Genomic DNA, 11,709 nt, shown 5'->3' on the forward strand with positions numbered 1-11,709 from the left:
ACTTGATGACTGACAAAATCAGTTCGTGTGGCATTACCGAAAATGTGAAGATTTTGCAGACGCTGTATGTGGAATGAGCACAAGTTTTTAGCATCTAATGTTCGCCATACGCCTGTTGGTGGGACGCTGATACGTGCAGAAAGTCGCCGTGTGCTGGTAGGTAGATTGCGCTGCACCATTTCAAGAGTGCGGTACTGCGGTGCCTGTGCCATTCCGAATTACGCTGCAAAGTGCCTGTGGACATGACTGTGGCAATTGCCGTCTTGAAGATAGTACCATAACAAATCACTAGATAGCGGGACGAGCGGAAGCTCGAGAATTTGACAGAAACATGACTGCTAGCTATTGTATATTGATTAGTTACCGTTATATCCAATGCAACAAAGCTGCCCGAGAAGAACCTATTGCTGAGAGTGACACAGGCCATTATCATCACGTGGTTTGGCGCAGGTGAAGACGTATTCAGTTCTCGCAGTCCGCTCATACCCAGTGATTTAAATATGCCCCTCTATTTAAGGAGGTTGCAGTTTCCCATATGGCTTGCTTTCGTTATGAATACCAACAAGGCACAGGGCCAGTCACTTCGTGTGGCAGATATTAAACGTCCTGTATAGCAGTGGGCACTGCTGCAAGCAGAAAATAAAAAAAAAAAAATCTTCATCCGGACTCGACCCCAGGCCCCTTAGCTTACAGCTCTGAGATCTTTTCGCTGTGCTGACAATTGGCTCGAATGTACCCTACTACACTAAAGAAACAAAGAATCTGCTACTCCCTCCTAATATCTTGTAGAGCTCCTGCGAGCACGCAGAAGGGCCGCAACATGACGTGGCCTGGATTCAACTAAAGTATGAGGTAGCTCTGTAGGCCACTGACACCATGAATCCTGCGTGGGCGTCCATAAATCCGTAAGAGTACGAGGGCGAGGAGACCTCTCCTGAAAAGCACGTAGCAAGGCATCCCAGAAATGCTCAATAATATTCATGTCAAGAGAGTCTGGTAGCCAGCGGAAGTGTTCAAACTCAGAAGAGTGTTTCTGGAGCCACTCTTTAGCAGTTCTGCAGGTGTGGGGTGTCGCATTTTGCCCAAGTCCGTCGGAATGTACAATGGACATTATTGGACGCAGGTAATCAGACAGAATGCTTACGTACGTGTCGCCTGTCAGAGTCGTTACTAGGTGTATCAAGGGGCCTATATCACTCCAATTTCACACGCCGATACCATTACAGAGCGTTCACCAGCCTGAACAACTCCCTGCTGGCTTGCAGGATCAATGGATTCATGAGGGTGTCTTCATATCCGTACACGTCCATCCGCTCTGTACAATTTGAAACGAGTCTCGTCCGACCAGGAAACATATTTTCAGTCATCAACACAACAACGTCGGTGTTGATGGGCCCAGGTGAGGCGTAAGGCTTTGTAGCGTGCAGTCATCGAGGTATACGAGTGGGCCTTCGGCGTTGATCCCACGCGTAACCTGAAAGTTAATTCATTGTCTTCTAGAAGAGGTGCGCTCAGTTTTCAGTTTAGTATTATTTACGACAGCAAATTTTTTTGACTCTTTACGTAAATGTTCTGAGAATTTGTGTTGAGGTGAACATTTTATTCAAACAAAATCAGGACATACGTGAATAGCCGGCCAGATTAGCCGAGCGGTTCTAGACGCTACAGTCTGGAGCCGCACGACAGTTGCCGTCTCCGGTTCGAATCCTGCCTCGGGCATGGATGTGTGTGATGTCCTTAGGTTAGTTAGGTTTTAGTAGTTCTAAGTTCTAGGGGACTGATGACCTAAGAAGTTATGTCCCATAATGCTCAGAGCCATTGTAACCATTTTGTATTTTTCCAACACAACACTGCAGGGAAGCTCCTTCCTGATCGAGCGAGTGAAAGTTCTCATAAACGATCATACTTCATTTGGGCTAGTTTTCAGGAACAACAATCACAACTGTTCATGTCAAGCAACCAACACGACAATTAAGACATGCATTTCCGATTTTCCGTTAAATAATGGAGAAAATGAGAAGTTGATCTGGAAGTATTTCCTGAAGTACGCAGTTTTCCCGTATGATACATCAATAATTTGAGTTCGTGAGAAAGTTCATCTCGAGCACGACAGCTAACATCCTTGACACACATTTTAGTTAACGAGCAAGATACACGGTCCAACGGCAGGTGGCATCACTAGCAGTGGCGCAAAACATCACAGTTGTCATCATGTTGCGGAAATGGAGAGATTTATCTCATATCCATATCCGACGCGGAGACAGATGTGGTGCACCACGGGCCATAGGTGACAAGGATGAATGACGGTGTGCGGACGAAAGACGTACAACTACTGAGCAACTGTCAGTCCAGATGAAACAAGAGGCTTCCAACAGCACCTCTTGAAAGGTCATTAAGCGAATGTTGCTGCGTATGGACCTCCACAGCAGGCGCCTGGTTGGCGCACTCATGTTGAGTGCCGTTCATCGGCGACGAACGCTGGAATGTGCTCGCCAATGCACGGGACGACCACTGAGTGGCGACAGGTGACCTTTTCAGATGTCAGATGACGTCTGCAACAACTGTCCGAAGGGTCGAGGCGGGAGGGGGAAGCTTTATAGTCTGAGAAATGTTCTAGTGGCATTCCCTGGGTGATCACGTCATTCTGGAGGTCACAATGGATAAACGCAGGTATGCACCACGCCTATCCTCACATACAGTTAGGTTTTCTTCTGCAGGATTGCATCTATTAGCAGGACAATGCGACATGTCATACAGTTCGCAGTGGACGTGCGTGATTCGGCGAGCACCGGGATGAGTTTACCGTACTCTTCTTGCCACCAAACTCTCCGGATTTTAACTCAATCGAGAATCTGCGCAACCAAATCGATCGAGCTGATCGCGTTATTGAACCTTAACAGAGAAACCTAGGGCAGGTGGCCACGGTACAGGAGTTGACATAGCTCCATATCTCTGACAGTACCTTCCAGAATCTCAATGACTCTGGGCACGTCACACCGCAGACTGCTCTTCAAAAGGTGGTTACTCAGGCTTTTTGCAGATGCTCAGATTAATGTGACTGTACAGCGTAGTAGCAGAACGAATTCTTCAAGGCTTGGATAAATCTAAACTGTTGTGTTTGCTGTCGCACAGCATATGTCACCTCAGGCTATAGGTCAAGATAGTTTGGGCGCTGGAAGCATTTTCTTTTTCCCACTCAGCAGCGGTTCGACTCCTGACTTGCGTGTGTTCCGAACGTACCGGTAATAAAGCTAGCAGCGCGCCTCTGAACTGTTTCGATATTTTCCTTTGACCCGACGTGTAGTGGATCCCAAACACTCAAGTAGCACCCAAAAACAGGTCACACAAGCATCCTATGTGCGGTCTCCTTTCCAGATAAACCACACTTTCCTAAAATTCCCCTAATAAATCGAAGTCGAGAATTCGCTTTTCCTACCGCAAACCCTACGTGCTCGTTCCATTTCATATCGCTTTGCTACGTTACGGCAAAATCTTTAAACGGCGTCACTTTGCTAGCCAAGACGCTACTAGCAACTTATGAAAACAATATCGATTTATTTTTTCCAATCATCCCCATTAACTTGCGTTTTTCAACATTGAGAGCCAGCTGCCATCCATCACGCCAACGAGAAATTTTGTATACGCCGTCTTGTGTCATACTACAATCAGTCGTCTTCGACACCTTCCCGTACACCACAACGCCATCAGCAAAAAACGTCAGACTGCTGGCCACTCTGTCCGCCAGATCATTTATTTACACGTAAGGAGAAAGAAATCGCGACACTAAGAAGGACATACGAAAGTTGGTCGGCATGTTTCTACATTTGAAGCATGATGTATATTCAAATTTCGCGCCAGTCTCGCAAAAGTGGTGCCAGCAGCACCACTATGAGGATGCAAGTCAGGTTCGCTTTAAATACCCGCTGTGACGGTCGTGAGCGATAGTTATCTTTGAGATTGGACGTCGTGAGTTGATGTTAGTTTAAGGATGCCTTTAAGACTATGAAGAGGCCTTTATCAACACCTCACCAAGTTTGAACGAGTTCGTGTAACAGGGATGCGAGAAGCTGGATGTTTCTTCTGCGATACTCCATAAATCCTTGGCAGGAATGCAGACATTGCGCATGACAGTTGGCAGAGGTGGTCACGATAATGTACGGTCGCAAGAAGACCGAGTTTCGGACAGCTATGTGGCGCTACCGTGAGCGCCGTGATTGGCGTATGACTCTGGCGCATCGTACTGCATCTGCTGCAGCAATCTGAGCAGCAGTTGGTACCACAGTGACACAACGAACTCTTACAAATCGGTCACTTCAGGGGTAGCTCCCAGCCAGACACTTCATAACGTTCACTCTTCTGACCCCAAACCATTGTCATTTACAGCTTAAGTGGTGTCAAGTGAGGGCAGAGTGGAGCTCTGTTGTGTTTTCTGATGAGAATTCGTTCTGCTTCGGTGCTAGTGATGGTGGTGTGGTGGTTAGAAGGAGGCCAGTTGGAGGTCCGCAACGAACCTACCTGTCTGCTAGACACACTTGAGTAATGACCGGGGGGGGGGGGGGGCTATTTCGTATGCCAGCAGGAGCACTGTCGTGGTTATGCTGTGCATCCTGGTTATCCTACGCAGCCTGACTGCAAATTTGTACGTCAGTCTGGTGATTCAGCCTGTTGTGGTGTCATTCATGAACAGCATTCCTATGGGTGTTTTCCAACAGAATAACGTTCGCTCACATATCACTGTTTTAACCCAACATGCTCTATTGCGTGTCGACATGTAGCTTTGGCCTGCTCGCTCATCAGATCTGTCTCCAATCGAGCACATATGGGACATAATCGGACAACTCCATCAATACCCACTAACGGCATTAACCGTTCCTACACTGATCGACCAAGCGCAACAGGCATGGAACTGCATCACACATACCAACATCCGGAACTTTAACATCACACTGCAAGCACATTCGCAGGCTTGTATTCAATATTCTAGCAGTTACACTGGTTATTAATGTGCCAGCATTTCATCATTTGCAATGGCTTATCTTTCGCTACCATTAACCTGTGAACTTGCAATGTTAATCATTTAAATATGTTACCTAGGCAAATGCATTCCAGAAATTTCATTACTCTACATTAATAATTTCTTGGTGTTACGACTTTTTTCCTTCAGTGTATATAGAAAACAATAGTGGTCCTATCACAGTTAGAACGCTTTATGCCCATGAGCATGATTTTTAGATCCAGAAATACAAGAATACCTAACAAAAACGATCAGGAACCGACCACAATATCAGTGATCACAGATTCAGTCGGAATGGAAACTGTTTCATAGTGAAAGCTGTTGCGACGTTCATACACTAGGTACCGAGGTGCTGTCTGCGTCTTTTCTGAAACAGCTAAGTCATTAAGAGCGCCGCGAACAGTACAGCTTCGCGAAGAAGAGAAAGCACCGCTCCACAGCGGAAGCCGGCACTTTGTGCTGCGCTTCTTATTTCACCGGGAGAAAGCCGCTAGATTGCAGCGCTGCCGTTCTCTGAGAGGCGTAACAGTATACGGAAGGTCGGTATGACTTATATGTGCAGCTTTACTCTAGTACAAACTACATGCAAAGCGTTAGTCCTAATATGTTTGTCGTGGAAAGATCGACGACGAATTCCAAAATTAATTCACTAGATTAAACGTCCACCTTTAATGTTTAGGTTTTGTTAACCGACTTACCAATCCTAAAGTCTGTTTATAGTCTGTACGTCATACCAGTTCAGCCTAGTTAGCAGCATTTGATTAATTTTCGACAAAGTAATTCAAGAAAGTTCGTCTAATACTTCGATGCACTAGAAGTCTGACCAGTCTTAGTTAAATAACACGAATCAAAGTTATAAGCAACTGTTCGATAATACTGTTTCTAACGGCGTTATTGTTAGTTTTCTGTCTCCGTATCCAAAATCAGTAGCACTTGCTTGCGGGATGACTGCCCACTGGAATCCTGGTGCTTGGTCACGGCCCGCAAGATGAAGCTGTTCGTCACCAGAATGTGTGTCCTTTCTTAGGATAACTGCCAAACATATGCTCCATAGGGGGACTTTGAGCTCCACAAACACCTTAATGGTCTACAAGAGGAGCGAACTGTGCGTCGAACTCGATGTAACACTCCCTTACAAAGCATGTGGACGGCATCATAGTGCGAAAGTACTCATCACAGTCTTCGGCCACAATATAGTGCACACGTGACGCTCCATAACTGTTCTCACAAACAGGCAGAAAAAATAGTATTGGCGAAGAAAGTGTTACTGGGCACGAATTTCTTATTACGAGTATGAAGACACATTATTGATTATACAAGATAGGCAGACTAATGGTGGTAGTTTGGAGTACTACCGAACGCACTCACTTATCTGAACAGTCAGACTGTCTCAACATCCGAAAAGAATTGAAATTAAACTTTTCCCGTTTGCAGTTTCCATGTCGCTTGAAAAATTATTTAGTCATTCGGTAACATATTTTTACAAAAGTTACTGCCTCGAATGAAGAACTCAAGGAAACGAGAGGAAACTAATTGCTTATAGAGAGAAGTGATCGATGGGTGTGGGATGGCGCAGTGTAGTCATCTCCGTGTTTACAAGTTGCCTGTTTATCGAGACCAAGTACTTTCAGATAAGGTTATGGCGTTTGCAAAAGTGAAGGAGTAAACAATAAAAGCAGTATGTGTAGACAGTAAATTGAAGGAAAGTGGTTTAACTCATTTGGCAAAGGAAAACCTTGGAAAACTCCCAGCGGGAATGAATAAAGCAATTAACAGATAACACTGAAAGGGTAAATTGAAGGAACCAAAACACCAACACGATTTGTAACTGAGGTGTTTGCTGTGCCTAATAATGCAGTTACCTAATATGAGATGGTGTGCCTGGTAGAACATACGCTATTTGAGCAGCTCAAAATTAGTGTCTGTCCTACGACAGGATACTGGCAGTGTAAAACAAGGAGAGATTTCATTTTACCCAGAGTAAGAGTAGACGAGTCGGGGAACTGGCAGCTCTATTGGACTGTCCTAAATGGACGGCCCTATAATTCGGTAGGAGATGACTTTACTGCTGCCACCGTTCACGACAATTTAAAAAGCCTCCCTCGTAGAGAAATGAAATGATCGTACGGCTTTGATGGCCGGGAGTCCCACCTGAGGCGTTCGGCCACCGAACTGCTAGTCCTTTCAGTTGACACTACAAATAGTAGATAGTGTCGGAAGTTCCATGCGGCTTTTCGCGGATGATGCTGTAGTATACAGAGAAGTTGCAGCATTAGAAAATTGCAGCGAAATGCAGGAAGATCTGCAGCGGATAGGCACTTGGTGCAGGGAGTGGTAACTGACCCTTAACATAGACAAATGTAATGTATTGCGAATACAAAGAAAGAAGGATCCCTTGTTGTATGATTATATGATAGCGGAACAAACACTGGTAGCAGATACTTCTGTAAAATATCTGGGAGTATGCGTACGGAACGATTTGAAGGAGAACGATCATATAAAATTAATTGCTGGTAAGGCGGGTACCAGGTTGATATTCATTGGGAGAGTCCTCAGAAAATGTAGTCCATCGACAAAGGAGGTGGCTTACAAAACACTCGTTCGTATTGCTCATCAGTATGGGATCCGTACCAGATCGGGTTGACAAAGGAGATAGAGAAGATCCAAAGAAGAGCGGCGCGTTTCGTCACAGGGTTATTTGGTAACCGTCTTAGCGTTACGGAGATGTTTAGCAAACTCAAGTGGCAGACCCTGCAAGAGAGGCGCTCTGCATCGCGGTGTAGCTTGATGTCCAGGTTTCGAGAGGGTGCGTTTCTGGATGAGGTATAGAATATATTGCTTCCCCCTACTTATATCTCCCGAGGAGATCACGAATGTAAAATTAGAGAGATTCGAGGGCGCACGGAGGGTTTCCGGCAGTCGTTCTTCCCGCGAACCATACGCGACTGGAACAGGAAAGGGAGGTAATGACAGTGGCACGTAAAGTGCCCTCCGCCACACGCCGTTGTGTGGCTTGCGGAGTATAAATGTAAATGTAAATGTACACTGGATGACTTGCATGTTGATGAGGATGAAATAATGGTGAAGATAACACAATACCCAGTCCCATAGCGGAGAATATCTCCAACCCGTCCGGGAATCGAACCCGGGCCCACTGCATGTCTGTCAGACGCCTTGACGACCTAGGTAATGGAGCGGACTCCATTGTAGTAGTCCTGCAGTGAATATTTATTGAAAATTTGATCCCTGCTTCTCTTTCTCTAGTGAATATTTACTGAAAATTGGATCCCCGCTTCTCGTGAGTATTAGACTGCGTGTGTCGATGACTAACTCCATTCTTCATTACGAGCGAAAATTGCTAACAGCTATGCTCCTTATTGGTAAGACAGAGATTTCTTGGTAAGATAGAGATTTAGGAACCAGGTTTTAAACTGCAAGACATTTCCAGGGGCAGATGTGGACTCTGACCACAATCTACTGGTTATGAACTGTAGATTAAAACTGAAGAAACTGCAAAAAGGTGGGAATTTAAGAAGATGGGACCTGGATAAACTGACTAAACCAGAGGTTGTACAGAGTTTCAGGGGGGAGAGCGTAAGGGAACAAATGGCAGGAATGGGGAAAAGAAATACAGTAGAAGAAGAATTGGTAGCTTTGAAGGATGAAGTAGTGAAGGCAGCAGAGGATCAAGTAGGTAAAAAGACGAGGGCTACTAGAAATCCTTGAGTAACAGAAGAAATATACAATTTAATTGATGAAAGGAGAAAATATAAAAATGCAGTAAATGAAGCAGGCAAAAAGAAATACAACCGTCTCAAAAATGAGATCGACAGGAAGTGCAAAATGGCTAAGCAGGTATGGCTAGAGGATAAATGTAAGGACGTAGAAGCTTATCTGACTAGGGGTAAGATACATACTGCCTACAGGAAAATTAAAGAGACCTTTGGAGAAAAGAGAACCACTTGTATGAATATCAAGAGCTCAGATGGAAACCCAGTTATAAGCAAAGAAGGAAAAGCAGAAAGGTGGAAGGAGTATATAGAGGGTCTATACAAGGGTGATGTACTTGAGGACAGTATTATGGAAATGGAAGAGGATGTAGATGAAGATGAAATGGGAGATATGAAACTGCGCGAAGAGTTTGACAGAGCACTGAAAGACCTGAGTCGAAACAAGGCCCCGGGAGTAGACAATATTCCATTAGAACTACTGACGGCCTTGGGAGAGCCAGTCCTGACAAAACTCTACCAACTGGTGAATAAGATGTATGAGACAGGCGAAATACCCTCAGACTTCAAGAAGAACATAATAATTTCAATCCCAAAGGAAGCATGTGTTGACAGATGTGAAAATTACCGAACTATCAGTTTCATAACTGACGGCTGCAAAATACTAACGTGAATTCTTTGCAGACGAATGGAAAAACTCGTAGAAGCCGACCTTGGGAAAGATCAGTTTGGATTCCGAAGAAATATTGGAACACTTGAGGCAATACTGACCCTACGACTTATCTTAGAAGATAGATTAAAGAAAGGCAAACCTACGTTTCTAGCATTTGTAGACTTAGAGAAAGCTTTTGACAATGTTGACTGGAATACTCTCTTTCAAATTGTGAAGGTGGCAGGGGTAAAATATAGGGAGCGAAAGGCTATTTACAATTTGTATAGAAACCAAATGGCAGTTATAAGAGTCGAGGGCCATGAAAGGGAAGCAGTGGTTGGGAAGGGAGTGAGACAGGTTTGTAGCCTCTCCCCGATGTTATTCAATCTGTATACTGAGCAAGCAGTGAAGGAAACAAAAGAAAAATTCGGAGTAGGTATTAAAATCCATGAAGAAGAAATAAAAACTTTGAGGTTCGCCGATGACATTTTAATTCTGTCAGAGACAGCAAAGGACTTGGAAGAGCAGTTGATCGGAATGGATAGTGTCACGAAAGGAGGATATAAGATGAACATCAACAAAAGCAAAACGAGGATAATGGAATGTAGTCGAATTAAGTCGGGTGATGCTGAGGGTATTAGATTATGAAATGAGACACTTAAAGTAGTAAAGGAGTTATGCTATTAGGGGAGGAAAATAACTGATGATTGTCGAAGTAGAGAGGATATCAAATGTAGACTGGCAATGGGAAGGAAAGTGTTTCTGAAGAAGAGAAATTTGTTAACATCGAATATAGATTTAAATGTCAGGAAGTCGTTTCTGAAAGTATTTGTATGGAGTGTAGCCATGTATGGAAGTGAAACATGGACGATAAATAGTTTGGTCAAGAAGAGGATAGAAGCTTTCGAAATGTGGTGCTACAGATGAATGCTGAAGATTAGATGGGTAGATCACATAACTAATTAGGAGGTGTTGAATAGGATTGGGGAGAAGTTTGTGGCACAACTTGACTAGAAGAAGGGATCGGTTGGTAGGACATGTTCTGAGGCATCAAGGGATCACCAATTTAGTATTGGAGGGCAGCGTGGAGGATAAGAATCGTAGAGGAAGAACAAGAGATGAGTACACCAAGCAGATTCAGAAGGATGTAGGTTGCAGTAGGTACTGGGTGTTGAAGAAGCTTGTACAGGATAGAGTAGCATAGAGAGCTTCATCAAACCAGTCTCAGGACTGAAGACAACAACAACAACAACATGCTCCTTATGAAGAGAATCCAGCCGATTCTGAAAAAAAAGATAGAAAATCCACGACTGACGCAGGTTGAATTTCGAGAACCTATAATACGAGGATATTGCCGCGCAGTTCGTCAACACGATTGCTGAAATGCACCTATTGACCGTCGCTCTGTCAGTTCAGTTGACGAACTGTCAGTTCGATCGATGGCAGTGAAACGACATGTAAGCCAACGCCTATATCGGCACACCGCGATCTCAGATTGAGTATTTCAACACTGAGAAGGTGTCCTGTGAGGGCCAAGAGTCAGTAAGCGAGAAGGGATGGTACCACTCACCGTGTGCCGTGCTGAGCTGAGCCTAGGAGCCGGGCTGCCCTGTGCTGGTGGTGTAGGAGCGCTGCTGTGCTGTGCTGTGCTGTGCTGCAGGCAGGGGCGTGCGGCGGCGACTGCGGACCTAAGCTCTCTCCCGCGGCAGCCCTCTCCGCCCGCCGCTCTACTCTCCCACGGGCCCCGCTCCCCCCGACACGGCTCAACGAGCATCCGCACAAACATACGAGTGGTGCTCCCCCACCCGCGCACCACCGGCCTCTCACGCACTAAATCTAAATGTGCCTACATACAAAGGTTGGTAATGCTCAATTTGATTCACTAGACTCTCGTTCACTAGACTCTCGTTTTCATCACATGGAAAAGGAAACTCGTTAAATTCTAGACGATGGGTCTTCTAACCACTTTTCAATACATTACCTTTATTCCAAATTTTCATACTGTTTCGTAATTGTTTAAACAGGCAGAAATTCACCCGTTCTAGGTGGCACGAATATCGTAACACCACGGTCAGTCCCCGATGATATTCAGCCTGTACACTGGACAAACAGTAAAGAGGACCAAGGAGAAATTACGAAACGGAATTTAAGTTCAGGGAGCAGAAATAGTATTTCGAGGTTTGCCGATGAGAATGCATTTCTTTCAGAACAAAAGAGTTAGAGATAAAAGAGCACTGGAGCAAAATTGATAGTGTCTTGAAGGGAGAAAATCTGGACACGTGCAAGTAGCATTCGCGCACCGAGAATTAATTACT

At 44.9% G+C, this 11,709-nt stretch overlaps 1 protein-coding gene across 2 annotated transcripts in view; it reads right to left on the reverse strand.

The window, feature by feature from the left end:
• Positions 1-11,081, reverse strand: part of LOC124595808 (circadian clock-controlled protein daywake) — an 87,144-nt gene extending 76,063 nt beyond the window's left edge. For both annotated transcript variants that reach the window (XM_047134703.1, XM_047134702.1), the window contains exon 1: positions 10,965-11,081. The gene's annotated coding sequence lies outside the window, so the exon portion shown is untranslated. The remainder of the gene's footprint in view (positions 1-10,964) is intronic.
• Positions 11,082-11,709: the final 628 nt, after the last annotated feature.

This window comes from Schistocerca americana, chromosome 2, assembly GCF_021461395.2.
Source record: "Schistocerca americana isolate TAMUIC-IGC-003095 chromosome 2, iqSchAmer2.1, whole genome shotgun sequence".
In the NCBI taxonomy this organism is placed as follows: Eukaryota; Metazoa; Arthropoda; class Insecta; order Orthoptera; family Acrididae; genus Schistocerca; species Schistocerca americana.